The sequence below is a fragment of the Bos grunniens genome, chromosome 7, assembly GCF_055505025.1.
Source record: "Bos grunniens cultivar Pamir isolate PY7600 chromosome 7, Bosgru_T2T1.0, whole genome shotgun sequence".
In the NCBI taxonomy this organism is placed as follows: domain Eukaryota; kingdom Metazoa; phylum Chordata; class Mammalia; order Artiodactyla; family Bovidae; genus Bos; species Bos grunniens.
Genome location: NC_141171.1, coordinates 86,517,868 through 86,533,316, shown reverse-complemented (window position 1 = coordinate 86,533,316; position 15,449 = coordinate 86,517,868). Strand labels below are relative to the sequence as shown.

The following is a 15,449-nucleotide window of genomic DNA, read 5'->3' as shown; positions in this document are numbered from 1 at the left end:
TGGAGGAAGGCATGGCAATCTATCCCAATATTCTTGCCTAGAGAATTCCCATGGACAGAGGAGCCTGGCAGGCTACAATCTATGGGGTCACAAAGAGTCAGACACGATTGAGAGACTAAACACAGCACAACTTTGCAACCGTATGGACTGTAGCCTGCCAGGCGCCTCTGTTCATAGGATTCTCCAGGCAAGAACTGGAGTGAGTTGCCATGCCCTCCTCCAGAGGATCTTCCCAACCCAGGGACAGAACCCATGTTTCCTGCAGTGCGTGGCAGGTGGATTCTTTACCAGGGAGCCACCTGGGAAGTCCACTCTGAACCTTCTCTTAGAGCTTAAAAAAGCCTGAAAAGGATCAGAATGATTCCAAGTAACTTAAATATGCTCCAGAACAAATTCCAATACTCTTTAAAGGACTAGAACAAAATTTAGCACTCAAAAATGTAAAATTCACATCTGCAATCTAATAAAAAAAATTATCATGGTTACAAAGAAATGGAAACATATGACTTCAGGAGAAAGAGAGTCATTCAACATTAACAGGCCCAGAAATAACATGAAATTATTAAACAAATTTCTTTAAGGAGAAGTTATAAATATCAATATCATCTTCCTAATGAGGCCTACCTAGGCCATCCTATTTTATTTTTATTTTTTATTTTTTTTTATGTAGAAAAGCAATTTATTCCATTATAAGCACTTAACACAGTTAGTCAAGGAGAGTAACAGGCCTGCTGGTGAAACAGGTTACCCAAAATACAGATGGTATCAAACTAGTGGTCAAGGACTAACTCCTTAAAAAAAAAAAGCAACTCTTATCCAGGATTAATTGAATTTTAAAAACAAATACAAGCTATTGGTTCACTCTTCTCAACTTAACTGGACAGTCTACCTGTGGCATAACTGTCAGGTAAAAACATACACCTTTACAACTTGGTGGTCCCAAGTTTTTTCAAAAAACCATTTCACAGAAAGGAAAGAAATAATATGAAAACAGCTCAAGAAACACACTAACACGCAAAAATATATGGGGAAGGAGGAACACATTGTTTTGACTTAACTGAAGAAACTGAGAGGAGACTGGTCTATGTAAGGAAATGTGCATCCTGGAAAGTTCAGCGTGTAGGAATTTGTATGACTTGAATCTCCCCTATTTCCTGAATAAAAACAACATCTTGTAGTATTTATACTTCATGGCTCAGACACCTACCTCACTTAGCTCTATTTCTTACTCACTCTAGCCTTTACTTAAATGAGTCTGAAAAACTTGGGGATATAGCATAAGAAGAAAAATAACCACACATAATATTCCCCTTTTTGTGGCTACTTTTAGACCTCTGTTACTAGAAAATTCCTAAAGAAAATTTAAATATAAGTCTGTGGCTTTGCTGAATCAAGAAGCCCCCAGTTAATATTTAGAAAACACCTTCTGTTTGGACTAATAACATTGTTGATAGAACTTATTATAGAGAGATAACCAAACAAAGTCTGTGTCTCAAAACCAGTGTTAAATCAATCTCAGAGTTGAGAGGAAGAAAAGGGGAGTCTAAAAATCACAAGTGCAGACATGATCTAAGATCCTTGTCCTTCTGGATCCACGCTTCCTTCAGGGTCTTCATCATTATAAATGTTCTCAGCCATTTGCCACACTTGCATGATATTGTCTTCTGATACAGAACAAATCACCCAAGGTTCGTTGGGATTCCAGGAGAAATCAGATATCTTGGCAGTGTGACCACCATGAATAAACAACAACTCTGGTGGCCCATCTTCTGCATCTTCTGGGGATTGTTCCTCTCCAATTTTACTTAAATCCCAGACATTCAGTCTACGATCAGTACCACTGGAAGCCAAAATAGTCTCATTGTGAGGCGACCACTGAACCTGGAATATTTCATCCTTATGTGATTCAAAGGAATGCAACTTAAGTTTCAGATTTCTCAGATCCCACAGGGCAACAGTCTTGTCAGCTGATCCTGTGGCAAGAATGAACTCACTATAAGGATTGAAAGAAAGGCAGTTCACTTCAGCAGTGTGAGCATCAACTGAGTGGCTTGGTTTGGAAGTATTGTTTGAACGAGTATCCCAGATCATGAGTTTCTGATCATCAGCAACCGACCCAAAGAGGGACTCATGGAGCAGATGCCAGGAGACATCCTCCACTACTGCCGTGTGCCCTGTGAAGATGGTCTTCACATCCACAACTTTCCCTTCCTTTGGAACAGCACTTATGTCCCACAGGCAGACGGTGTGGTCATCTGAAGCACTCAGTAAGTGCCCACTGAGATTTGGGTTCCAAGAAAGCCCATAGCCTTCCTTCTGATGTCCACGGAGACGCAAGTCTGGGTTGCACTCTCCAGAAGGGTCTGGTTTAGAAGGATGTTTTGTATAGTCAAAAACAAGAACATCACTGGATGGAGTCTCGGTTGCAATGATGCAAGGGTTCTGGGGCATATAGCGTGCCCTGTTTACCTCTCCTTCATGGTTGATCTTGATTTCTATTTCAATTTTTCCACTAACCGAGCCAAAACCTCCAAATTCTCCTTTTTCACTGTCGTAGTGTGAAGCATCAAACTGAGCGTCATCGTTAGGGAGCTGCACGCTGGCTATCACAAGGTGGTTTTGCTCATCTGATGTGTGTGTCCCCAGGACAAGTCGATGAATACTGAAATCTTTCCCTTCTGGTCTGGTTACATCTGGAAGCCACTGTGCAGTTAGGCTAGGCCACTCCAGAGCATGGGTCATCACCAAATCGTAAAGAAAAGGGGTGTTCTTTTTCCATATTTTGTATTCTTCGTTGATCACACGTTCCTCTACTGCGTCATCAAAGGCTGCTTCCTTGTCGGCCATGGCGGGTAGGCAAGCCGGCGGGGATCCCGGGGTTGAGCGTTGCGGGAGGGGCGGGGAGCCTGCGGGCCCCTATTTTATTTTTAATTAAAAAAATTTTTTTGGCCATGCCATGTGGCATGCAGGATTTTAGTTCCCCAACCAGGGATCAAACCCACACTGCCTGCAGTAGAAGCTCAGAGTCTTAATCATTGGACTGTCAGAAGTTCCATGCCATCATATTTAAATATTTTAAGACTCCTGTCTTCTACCCCATTCCCCTGCCAGTTCTCCTATCCTAATTTCCTAGTCATTTTTTATATGTACTTTTTATTTATATTATATTAAAAAGTGAAATGCTTTTTATTTATTAAATTTATTTAAAATTTCTTTTTATTTTCTCTTTAATTAAGTCATGCATGCATTCATTCAACCATCTGTTTCCCCCTACCAAAATTTAAGCTCTGTGAGAACCGGGATCTTCATCTGTCTTATTTACAGATATAACTCCAGAGCCTAGAACAGTGCCTGGCATGTGGTAGGAGCATATTAATTTGTTAAAGGAAAAGTCATTCATCACCTTTTATATTAATGGAATCATGCTGCATTTCTGGAAGCTCTGAAGGAATTAGAAAATGTCATGCCTGACCGTAGTGCCAGTGTTCAGTTGCACAGCATGTGGTTATATAATTGAAACTTCTTCTTCCTTGGGAAATGCAAATAGAAAATCCGATCACGCTCATCTCTTTTCCCTACCAGTTTAAAATGACATGAGTTGTTTCTGTAATGCAGGATTTGAAGAAATAACTTTGATTTACAAATAAAAATATTGTAGAAATACTAATGTAATGTAACTCAATGGAAATTGATTTTTGTAAGGTTTCCTGTTTATACTCTATTTCTTAAAAGAATTTAAGGATACTAAGAACAAAATATATATACTCATTTTTACTATATAGTTATATTTATAAAAAAAGTCTTATTAATTGAAAATGAGTGAAATTTAGCCCATAAGGAATCTAGGCCTTAAAGACTTTTAGATGCCACTGGTATTTGGAAATTAGCAGAGTGGTCTACATTAATTGTAACATGGATTAAAACAAATAAAAAACAACAGGAACAACAATTAGAATGCCATTATGAGGAAAAAGGGGTATTGAATTATTTGCTAAATTTGTGCATGAAAATGTTTTATAGTATATTTAAGATTAGAAAGAGCTGAGTCTTGTGTCATCAAAAAGACAAGAGATAACAAGTGCTGGTGAGGGTATGAAGAAAAAGGAAACTCTTGTGAATTGTTGGTAGGAATGTAAATTGGTATAGTCACTATGGAAAACAGTTAGGTAAACTCAAAAAATTGAAAATAGAAATACCATTTGATCCAGGAATCCTTCTTTTGGGTGTATATACAAGGGAAAAAAAACATGACATTGACAAGGTATCTGCACCCCCAAGATCACCACAGTATTATATCATAATACATAATCATAGCCAAGATATAAAAATAACATGAGTGTCCATCAATGGATTAATGGGAAAAGAAGATTTGTATACATACACAATGGAATATTATTCAGCCTTGAGAAAGGAAATTCTGCCATTTGTAACAATATGGATGGAACTTGAGGGCATAAGTCAGAGAAAGAAAGAAAAATACTATATGACATCACTTATATATGGAATCTAAAAGAAATTGGAACTCAGAAAAAGAGAGAATAGGATTGTGGTTACCCAGGACTCAGGGATGAGGACGATCGAGAAATGTTGGTTAAAAGTTTTAGACTTCTATTAATAGTTACAATATTAAGAGTTTAAGGGATCTAATATACAGGCTAGTGATTATAACTAATAATAATGCCATATATTTGAAAGTTGTTCATAGAGTAGGTCATAAATATTCTTGCAAGAAAAATGAAATAATTATAAGATAGGGTGGAGGTGTTAGTTAACACCATCAGATTAGATCAGATCAGTCGCTCAGTTGTGTCCGACTCTTTGCGACCCCATGAACTGCAGCACGCCAGGCCTCCCTGTCCATCACCAACTCCTGGAGTTCACTGAGACTCACGTCCATCGAGTGAGTGATGCCACTCATCCATTTCATCCTCTGTCATCCCTTTCTCCTCCTGCCCCCAATCCCTCCCAGCACCAGAGTCTTTTCCAATGAGTCAACTCTTCCCATGAGGTGGCCAAAGTACTGGAGTTTCAGCTTTAGCATCATTCCTTCCAAAGAAATCCCAGGGCTGATCTCCTTCACAATGGACTGGTTGGATCTCCTTGCAGTCCAAGGGACTCTCAAGAGTCTTCTCCAACACCACAGTTCAAAAGCATCAATTCTTCAGCGCTCAGCCTTCTGCACAGTCCAACTCTCACATCCATACATGACCACAGGAAAAACCAAAGCCTTGACTAGATGAACCTTTGTTGGCAAAGTGATGTCTCTGCTTTTGAATATGCTATCTAGGTTGGTCATAACTTTCCTTCCAAGGGGTAAGCGTCTTTTAATTTCATGGCTGCAGTCACCATCTGTAGTGATTTTGGAGCCCAGAAAAATAAAGTCTGACACTGTTTCCCCATCTATTTCCCATGAAGTGGTGGGACCGGATGTCATGAACTTCATTTTCTGAATGCTGAGTTTTAAGCCAACATTTTCACTCTCCACTTTTACTTTCATCAAGAGGCTTTTGAGTTCCTCTTCACTTTCTGCCAAAGGGTGGTGTCATCTGCATATCTGAGGTTATTGATATTTCTCCCGGCAATCTTGATTCCAGTTTGTGTTTCTTCCAGTCCAGCATTTCTCATGATGTACTCTGCATATAAGTTAAATAAACAGGGTGACAATATACAGCCTTGACGAACTCCTTTTCCTATTTGGAACCAGTCTGTTGTTCCATGTCCAGTTCTAACTGTTGCTTCCTGACCTGCATACAAATTTCTCAAGAGGCAGATCAGGTGGTCTGGTATTCCCATCTCTTTCAGAATTTCCCACAGTTTATTGTGATCCACACAGTCAAAGGCTTTGGCATAGTCAATAAAGCAGAAAGAGATGTTTTTCTGGAACTCTCTTGCTTTTTCCATGATCCAGCGGATGTTGGCAATTTGATCTCTGGTTCCTCTGCCTTTGTTAAAACCAGCTTGAACATCAGGAAGTTCACGGTTCACATATTGCTGAAGCCTGGCTTGGAGAATTTTGAGCATAATTTTACTAGCGTGTGAGATGAGTGCAATTGTGTGGTAGTTTGAGCATTCTTTGGCATTGCCTTTCTTTGGGATTGGAATGAAAACTGACCTTTTCCAGTCCTGTGGCCACTGCTGAGTTTTCCAAATTTGCTGGCATATTGAGTGCAGCACTTTCACAGCATCATCTTTCAGGATTTGAAATAACTCAACTGGAATTCCATCACCTCCACTAGCTTTGTTCGTAGTGATGCTTTCTAAGGCCCACTTGACTTCACATTCCAGGATGTCTGGCTCTAGGTCAGTGATCACACCATCGTGATTATCTGGGTTGTGAAGATCTTTTTTGTACAGTTCTTCTGTGTATTCTTGCCATCTCTTTTTAATATCTTCTGCTTCTGTTAGGTCCATACCATTTCTGTCCTTTATCGAGCTCATCTTTGCATGAAATGTTCCCTTGGTATCTCTGATTTTCTTGAAGAGATCTCTAGTCTTTCCCATTCTGTTATTTTCCTCTATTTCTTTGCATTGATCGCTGAAGAAGGCTTTCTTATCTCTTCTTGCTATTCTTTGGAACTCTGCATTCAGATGTTTATATCTTTCCTTTTCTCCTTTGCTTTTCGCTTCTCTTCTTTTCACAGTTATTGGTAAGGCCTCCCCAGACAGCCATTTTGCTTTTTTGCATTTCTTTTCTGTGAGAATGGTCTTGATCCTGGTCTCCTGTACAATGTCATGAACCTCATTCCATAGTTCATCAGGCACTCCATCTATCAGATCTAGGCCCTTAAATCTACTTCTCACTTCCACTGTATAATCATAAGGAATTTGATTTAGGTCATACCTGAATGGTCTAGTGGTTTTCCCTACTTTCTTCAATTTAAGTCTGAATTTGGCAATAAGGAGTTCATGGTCTGAGCCACAGTCAGCTCCTGGTCTTGTTTTTGCTGACTGTATAGAGTTTCTCCATCTTTGGCTGCCAAGAATATAATCAATTTGATTTCGGTGTTGACCATCTGGTGATGTCCATGTATAGAGTCTTCTCTTGTGTTGTTGGAAGAGGGTGTTTGTTATGACCAGTGCATTTTCTTGGCAAAATTCTATTAGTCTTTGCCCTGCTTCATTCCGTATTCCAAGGCCAAATTTGCCTGTTACTCCAGGTGTTTCTTGACTTTCTACTTTTGCATTCCAGTCCCCTATAATGAAAAGGACATCTTTTTTGGGTGTTAATTCTAAAAGGTCTTGTAGGTCTTCATAGAACCATTCAACTTCAGCTTCTTCAGTGTTACTGGTTGGGGCATAGACTTGGATTACTGTGATATTGAATGGTTTGCCTTGGAAATGAACAGAGATCATTCTGTCATTTTTGAGATTGCATCCAAGTACTGCATTTCGGACTCTTTTGTTGACCATGATGGCCACTCCATTTCTTCTGAGGGATTCCTGCCCGCAGTAGTAGTTATAATGGTCATCTGAGTTAAATTCACCCATTCCAGTCCATTTCAGTTCGCTGATTCCTAGAATGTCGACATTCACTCTTGCCATCTCTTGTTTGACCACTTCCAATTTGCCTTGATTCATGGACCTGACATTCCAGGTTCCTATGCAATATTGCTCTTTACAGCATCGGACCTTGCTTCTATCACTAGTCACATCCACAGCTGGGTATTTTTTTTGCATTGGCTCCATCCCTTCATTCTTTCTGGAGTTATTTCTCCACTGATCTCCAGTAGCATATTGGGCACCTACTGACCTGGGGAGTTCCTCTTTCAGTATCCTATCATTTTGCCTTTTCATACTGTTCATGGGGTTCTCAAGGCAAGAATACTGAAGTGGTTTGCCATTCCCTTCTCCGGTGGACCACATTCTGTCAGATCTCTCCACCAAGACTCACCCGTCTTGGGTTGCCCCACGGGCATGGCTTAGTTTCATTGAGTTAGGCAAGGCTGTGGTCCTAGTGTGATTAGATTGACTAGTTTTCGGTGAGTATGGTTTCAGTGTGTTTGCCCTCTGATGCACTCTTGTAACACCTACTGTCTTACTTGGGTTTCTCTTACCTTGGGCGTGGGGTATCTCTTCACGGCTGCTCCAGCAAATCGCAGCCATTGCTCCTTACCTTGGACGAGGGGTATCTCCTCACCGCTGCCCTTCCTGACCTTCAATGTGGGATAGCTCCTCTAGGCCCTCCTGCGCCTGTGCAGCCACAGCTCCTTGGACATGGGGTTGCTCCTCCCAGCCGCCGCCCTTGGCCTTGGGCGTGGGGGTGTGGGGGCGTGGGGGCGTGGGGTAGCTCCTCCCGGCAGTCGCCCCTGGCCTTGGGCTTAGGGGCATGGGTAGATCCTCCCGGCTGCCGCCCCTGACCTCGGACGCGGGGTAACTCCTCTCGTCGCTGCCCCTAGCATCAATCATTTTGCAATGTATAAATGTATCAAAATAACATGCCATATACCTTAAACTTATACAATGTTCTATGTCAATTATATCTCAATAAAGCTGGGGAAAATTTTTTTAATATACAGTAGGACAATTACAGTAAAGACTGGTGATATATTCTACCAAATTAGAAAAAAGTAAGTGATAATTATGATAAAATAATGAAGGGGTATTTTGAGTATGAAAATTGGTTCAGAGCTTTGTAGCCATGGTTAACAGGGAGTACAATATATAATTATTCTTATATTAAAAAAAAACACTAACAACAACAAAAAGAATATAATATTGTCTATGGGGCAAACACTAAAATCCTGGAATTAAGTTCCAAGAAAAATTTGCCACTAGAAATTCTTACTGAGTATTATAAGGGATATTAAACTCAAGTCCAATTCTGTAGGTGTAGAAAAGTCTTCATAGGTCTATTTCTTGAGATAAAATTTAGTAGAAATTGAAGGTTAACTTTAAATAGTAACTCAGTGAAGACATTCATATATGGAGCTATATTACTGATGAGATGAATTAAAGAAAGGATATTATTATCTAAAATATCAAACTAGTTTTTTTCAAATAATATTTATAACAGTGGTATTTTGATAGTAGCCAGGTAACAGTCAATTCAAAAGCTGAGCTTCATAAAGAATGAATATTTTCTATAGCAACAATCAGAAAAATATTGATGTTTTATATATGAAAAAAATTAAGTCAGCCATTTGTTCTAAAAGGTAAAAAGACTGATTTGCATTCTAACCTTGAAGACAGGCCAACCCCTCCACTTCAAGTGAGATGCAGGTGGGCAAGAAAGTAAAGCCAATTTTTTCCTAAACAGCCCTTTCAATTCGTTCAAATGGCTAGGCACAATAACAGCTTCAAAGCTATGCTCCATAAAGTTTGAGTAGATGATTTTGCTTTGACAAATTTTAAAGGCAGGTGTTACCAACCAGTTGTCTGTACTAAAAGATAATCTTGATATGACTTCTGCAGAATGTTAGGTTTTGAGTAACACTGCAACTTGATGAACCAGTCAGAATGAATAACTTGCTAAAGCTAACTCTGAAGTAGTTGAATTTAATGGTTCTTTCAATAAAATGACATTTTAATGCAAATTGGACAATGCTTTCCAGAGTATTCTTTTGAAACACAGAGTCTGAGTATTGATTCAATGAATGAAGATATATCTCAGAGGAAAGTGAATCACTTTGATCAGATTCAGTATACAGTCAAGCCAATATAGGAAGAATGCTACCTTAAATTTCCTTGGGAATATGGGCAGGTAAAAACAAATTCTTTAATAATATAATTATCAATAATAACACTATATCCATATTATGTCTAACTATGAGCAGTTATAAATTTAAATTATCAATAGAATGCTATTGTTAATAGTATAAAAATATTAAATACATCAGATCAGATCAGTTGCTCAGTCGCGTCCGACTCTTTGTGACCCCATGAATCGCAGCATGCCAGGCCTCCCTGTCCATCACCAACTCCTGGAGTTCACTCAGACTCACATCCATCGAGTCAGTGATGCCATCCAGCCATCTCATCCTCTGTTGTCCCCTTCTCCTCTTGCCCCCAATCCCTCCCAGCATCAGAGTCTTTTCCAATGAGTCAACTCTTCACATGAGGTGGCCAAAGTACTGGAGTTTCAGCTTTAGCATCATTCCTTCCAAAGAAATCCCAGGGCTGATCTCCTTCAGAATGGACTGGTTGGATCTCCTTGCAGTCCCAGGGACTCTGAAGAGACTTCTCCAACACCACAGAGGCAATAAATTCAATAAAATACGTCACTCCTGTATTAAAATGTACAAAACTGTGCTGAAAATTTTTTTTTAAAACTTAAGTAAATGGAGATAAAGAAGAACCCTTCATGGCAAATAGATGGGGAAACAGTGGAAACAGTGGCTGACTTTATTTTTCTGGGCTCCAAAATCACTGAAGATGGTGATTGCAGCCATGAAATTAAAAGACACTTACTCCTTGGAAGGAAAGTTATGACCAGCCTAGACAGCATATTAAAAAGCAGAGACATTACTTTGCCAACAAAGCTCCATCTAGTCAAGACTATGGTTTTTCCAGTGGTCATGTATGGATGTGAGAGTTGGTCTATAAAGAAAGCTGAGTGCCAAAGAATTGATGCTTTTGAACTGTGGTATTGGAGAAGACTTGAGAGTCCCTTGGACTGTGAGGAAATCCAACCAGTCCATCCTAAAGGAGATCAGTCCTGGGTGTTCATTGGAAGGATTGATGTTTAAGCTGAAACTCCAATACTTTGGCCACCTGATGAGAAGAGCTGACTCATTGGAAAAGACCCTGATGCTGGGAAAGATTGAGGGCAGGAAGAGAAAGGGACGACAGAGGATGAGATGGTTGGTTAGCATCACTGACTCAATGAACATGGGTTTGGATGGACTCTGGGAGTTGGTGATGGACAGGGAGGCCTGGCGTGCTGAGGTTCATGGTGTCGCAAAGAGTCAGACACAACTGAGTGACTGAACTGAACTGAAAGAAGAACCCCAAATTACAATTCTCCCCAATTTTATTTATATATTTAATTTCAGTTCAGTTCAGTTGCTCAGTCATATCCGACTCTTTGAGACCCCATGGACTTCAGCACACCAAGCTTCCATGTCCAACCAACTCCCGGAGCTTGTTCAAACTCATGTCCATCGAGTCGGTGATGCCATCCAACCATCTTGTCCTCCCTTGTTCCCTTCTCCTCCTGCCTTAAATCTTTCCCAGCATCAGGATCTTTTCCAGTGAATCAGGTCTTCACATCAGGTGGCCAAAGTATTGGAGCTTCAATTTCAAAATCATTCCTTCCAATGAATATTCAGGACTGATTTCCTTTAGGATTGACTGGTTTGAGCTCCTTGCTGTCCAAAGGACTCTCAAGAGTCTTTCTTCTCCAATACCACGGTTCAAAAGCATCAGTTCTTCAGCTCTCAGCTTTCTTTATGGTCCAGCTCTCACATCCATACATGACTACTGGAAAAACCATAGCTTTGACTAGTCAGACATTTGTCAGCAAAGTAATGTCTCTGCTTTTAAATATGCTGTTTATGTTTGTCATAGCTTTTCTTCCAAGGAACAAGTATCTTTTAATTTCATGGTTGAAGTCATGAAATGATTTGGAGCCAAAGAAAATATAATCTATCATTGTTTCCATTTTTCCCCATATATTTGCCATGAAGTGATGGGACTGAATGCCATGATCTTAGTTTTCTGAATGTTGAGTTTTAAGCCAGCTTTTTCACTCTCCTCTTTCACTTTCATCAAGAGGCTCTTTAGTTCCTCTTTGTTTTTTGCCATAAGGGTGATGTCATCTGTCTATCTGTGGTTATTGATATTTCTCCTGGCAATCTTGATTCCAGTTTGTGCTTCATCCAGCATGATGTTTTGCATGATGTACTCTGCATATAAGTTAAATGAGCAGGGTGACAATATACAGCCTTGACATAAACCTTTCCCAATTTGGAACAAATCCATTGTTCCATGTCTGGTTCCTACTGTTGCAATATCACAGGAATCCAAATCTATATCCCAACCACTAATGCTGAAGAAGCTGAAGTTGAACAGTTCTAGGAAGACCTAAAAGACCGTCTAGAACTAACACCAAAAAAAGATGTCCTTTTCATCATAGGGGACTGGAATGCAAAGTCAGAAGTCAAGAGATATCTGGAGTAACAAGCAAGTTTGGCTTTGGAGTACAAAATGAAGCAGGGCAAAGGCTAACAGAGTTTGGCCAAGAGAATGCACTGGTCATAGCAAAGATGCTCTTCCAACAACACAAGAGGTGACTCTACACATGACCATCACCAGATGGTCAGATTGGTTATATTCTTTGTAGCCAAAGATTGAGAAGTTATATACAATCAGCAAAAACAAGATGGGGAGCTGACTGTGGCTTGGATCATGAACTCCTTATTGCAAAATTCAGACTTAAATTGAAGAAAGTAGGGAAATCCACTAGACCATTCAGATGTGATCTAAATCAGAATCTTTTCAATTATACACTGGAAGTGACAAATAGATTCAAGGGATTAGATCTCATACACAGAGTGCCTGAAGAAATATGGATAGAGGTTCGTGACATTGTACAGGAGGTGGTGATCAAAACCATCCCCAAGAAAAGAAATGCAAAAATGCAAAATGGCTGTCTGAGGAGGACTTACAAATAGCTGAGAAAAGAAGAGAAGCTAAAGGCAGAGGAGAAAAGGAAATATACCCATCTGAATGCAGAATTCTAAAGAATAGCGATCAGAGATAAGAAAGCCTTCTTCAGTGATCAATGCAAAGAAACAGAAGCAAACAATAGAATGGGAAAGACCAGAGATCTTCAAGAAAATTAGAGACACCAATGTAACATTTCATGCAAAGATTTAATTTAATCCCTCTCAAAATCTCAGAAGATCTTTTTTTGGAGAAATTTACAAACTGATTATAAATTCATATGAAAATGCAAAAGACCGAAAATAGCAGTCTTGAAAAGAATAACAAAGTTGGAAGACAACCTATTTTATGTAATAATTGTTATAAAGAGACAGTTATTCAAGTTATTGTGGTATTGGCATGATGATAGACCAACATATCAATTGAATAAAGAGTTCAGAAATAGATCGACAACTATATGGTCAAATGATTTTCAACAAAGATGCAAAGCGTTCTCATTAAAGAAAATGTAGTCTTTGCAATGTTGTTGACATGTTGGGAAATCTGGATATTCCTATACAAAAAGAAAAAAAAATTGAAACTGGATTTTTCAGCATAAAATTATTAATTTGTAATAGAACATAAATTTATATGGAGAAGCTAAAACTATAAGACTTCTAATATAAAACAAAGTTTAGGTCAGGAAAAGCTCCAAAAGCATGGTTCAAAAAAAGGAAAAAAAATGATAGTTGGAATTTGACAATATTAAGAACATCGTCTCTTTTAAAGACACTATTAAAAGGATGAAAAGATAAACCACAGACTGCAAGAGACTATTTATAAATCACATATATGTTAAAGGACTTGTATCCATAGTCTACAAAGAAAGAAATCTAAAAATTCATTAACAAGAAAATAATTTAAAGAAAAATGGCAAAAGATTTGCACAGATATATGCCCAAAGAAGATATATGTATGACAAATAAACACGTGAAGTGATGCCCAGCATCACTGATCATCAGAGAAATCCAAATTAAAACTTCAGGGAGATACCACTACAACCTGTGAGAAATTGCTAAAATTAAGAAGACTGACCATACCAAGGACTGGTGAGGATGGAGGAACTGAAACTCATATACTGCTGATGGGAGTAGAAAAATAATACAACTATTTTAGAAAAAAGTTTAATGGTTACTTGAAAAGTTAAACAAACACCTACCATATGACCCAGCCATTACACTGTTTCAGATATTCAAGAGTCAAAATTTGTGCTTCACGTACATTGTTTCTCAGGAACTTATCCAACGATATTCTTTAGTATACTGAGAACATAACCCAAAATGTAGGAAAAAATGGTCCAGGAAATAGGGGTCACACAGAGGAGAAAGGTACAGTTAGCAGTAAAAGGAAGTATCAGGAAAGTAGCAGGTATACAACAAGCAACCAGTCAAACCTAGAGTAGAAAGGTGGTGTCTAGAGGAAAAAATCGACAGGTTATATGAGAGGTTTAACAGGGTGGGTAATTTTATCAAGGGACAGCTAAAGGAAACTAAGACATAAGAAGTAAAGGGAGAAAACAAAATAAGTTTAAAAAATGGGGCATTGATGTGAGAAAAATGAAAAAGTGACTAATGAATGAAATATAATCATAATCTACTAATTGCCTCAGAAATGAATAATATTTTGTAATTATATTAATGAAAAAAACTAAAGTTAATTTAACCAAAAATTATGATAAACTTTTATAGGAAAGATTGAGTAATGGGAAAATTGTGTAAGGGGGCTAAATGATTGACTATATAAGTATTTGTGCAAACTGACTCAGACAAATAGAGTTCTGCATTTTTAATGGACACAGAAGCTTCCAAAGAAGACTAAAGGGTAAAGTTTAGCTACTATTCAACATCTTCAAACTAGCCTCTAATAAAAAAGTCAGTCTCAGAACAAATAATATCATATACATTTTCACCTATTACATAAACATTCATCAGCAAGCAGGTACATAAACAGTTATACCATTTAGAAAGTCTTTGTTTTCATCCTTTTTAGTGTTCTGACCACATCCAGCATGAAGACTGTATCCAAGGCAAATAAAAAAACGTTTCAAGACAAGATACCCTTAATCATAAGATCAGCAACTGACAACCAGAATCTTCTCAAACTAGTTCATTCAGAGAACCCTCTAGAAATTAAGTCTAGGATCAACCCTAAAGCTATAAACTCCAGGTTTCTTTAGATTATTTCCATGTAAGGGTAAGGACGCCCCTGAAATATTTAAGCCAGTCCATGTATCTTGAATACTGGTAATTTTGTGATGAGCTCTCTTTCAAATTTCCATTTACAAGCCACTAATTTGCTTATGGAAAATCATTTTTTTTTAACATTCATTATGCTAATTATAAAAAACTGTGGGATAGGGGAAAAAAAACAAGACAGAAGCATTTGTAGTGATGGCCTCTGGAGGGTAGGTTTCCTGATTAGAATTCTAGCTGTGTCTAAGGTATGATTAGAGTTAGTGACCACACACAGGGTATAATTAAGCCAAAATAACACACACACACACACACACACACGTCTCTTTCTATGCTGAAATATTTTAAAGTACTATAGATAGCATACTGAAAACAAATAGCTGTTTAAAATAAATAAAAGAACTAGAGATATAAGCATATTATTTAGAAAGCTGAATGTAAATACCAGAAAATAGCCAAAAGAGTAGTTATCCCTGGAGATTGAGGGGTGGGGTGATGTGTGGAGTAGGGCAAGGAACAACCACGGATTTTCATTTTAAGTCTTCTGGTAGCATTTGAATAATTTTAAAGCAGTACACATGTATTTCTTTGCTAACCATAAAATTAATTTGAAAA

The 15,449-nt window shown here is 38.5% G+C and overlaps 1 long non-coding RNA gene and 1 pseudogene across 2 annotated transcripts in view; both read right to left on the bottom strand.

The window, feature by feature from the left end:
• Positions 1–1,486: 1,486 nt before the first annotated feature.
• On the bottom strand, positions 1,487–4,267 carry LOC147369924 (histone-binding protein RBBP4 pseudogene; annotated as a pseudogene). The gene has a single exon (XR_015168106.1). The product of XR_015168106.1 is annotated as a histone-binding protein RBBP4 pseudogene (transcript).
• Positions 4,268–9,475: 5,208 nt separating this feature from the next.
• LOC147369923 (uncharacterized) overlaps positions 9,476–15,449 on the bottom strand; it is a 152,033-nt gene continuing 146,059 nt past the window's right edge. The window contains exon 5 of the long non-coding RNA XR_015168111.1: positions 9,476–10,223. This is a non-coding gene — a long non-coding RNA (uncharacterized LOC147369923). The remainder of the gene's footprint in view (positions 10,224–15,449) is intronic.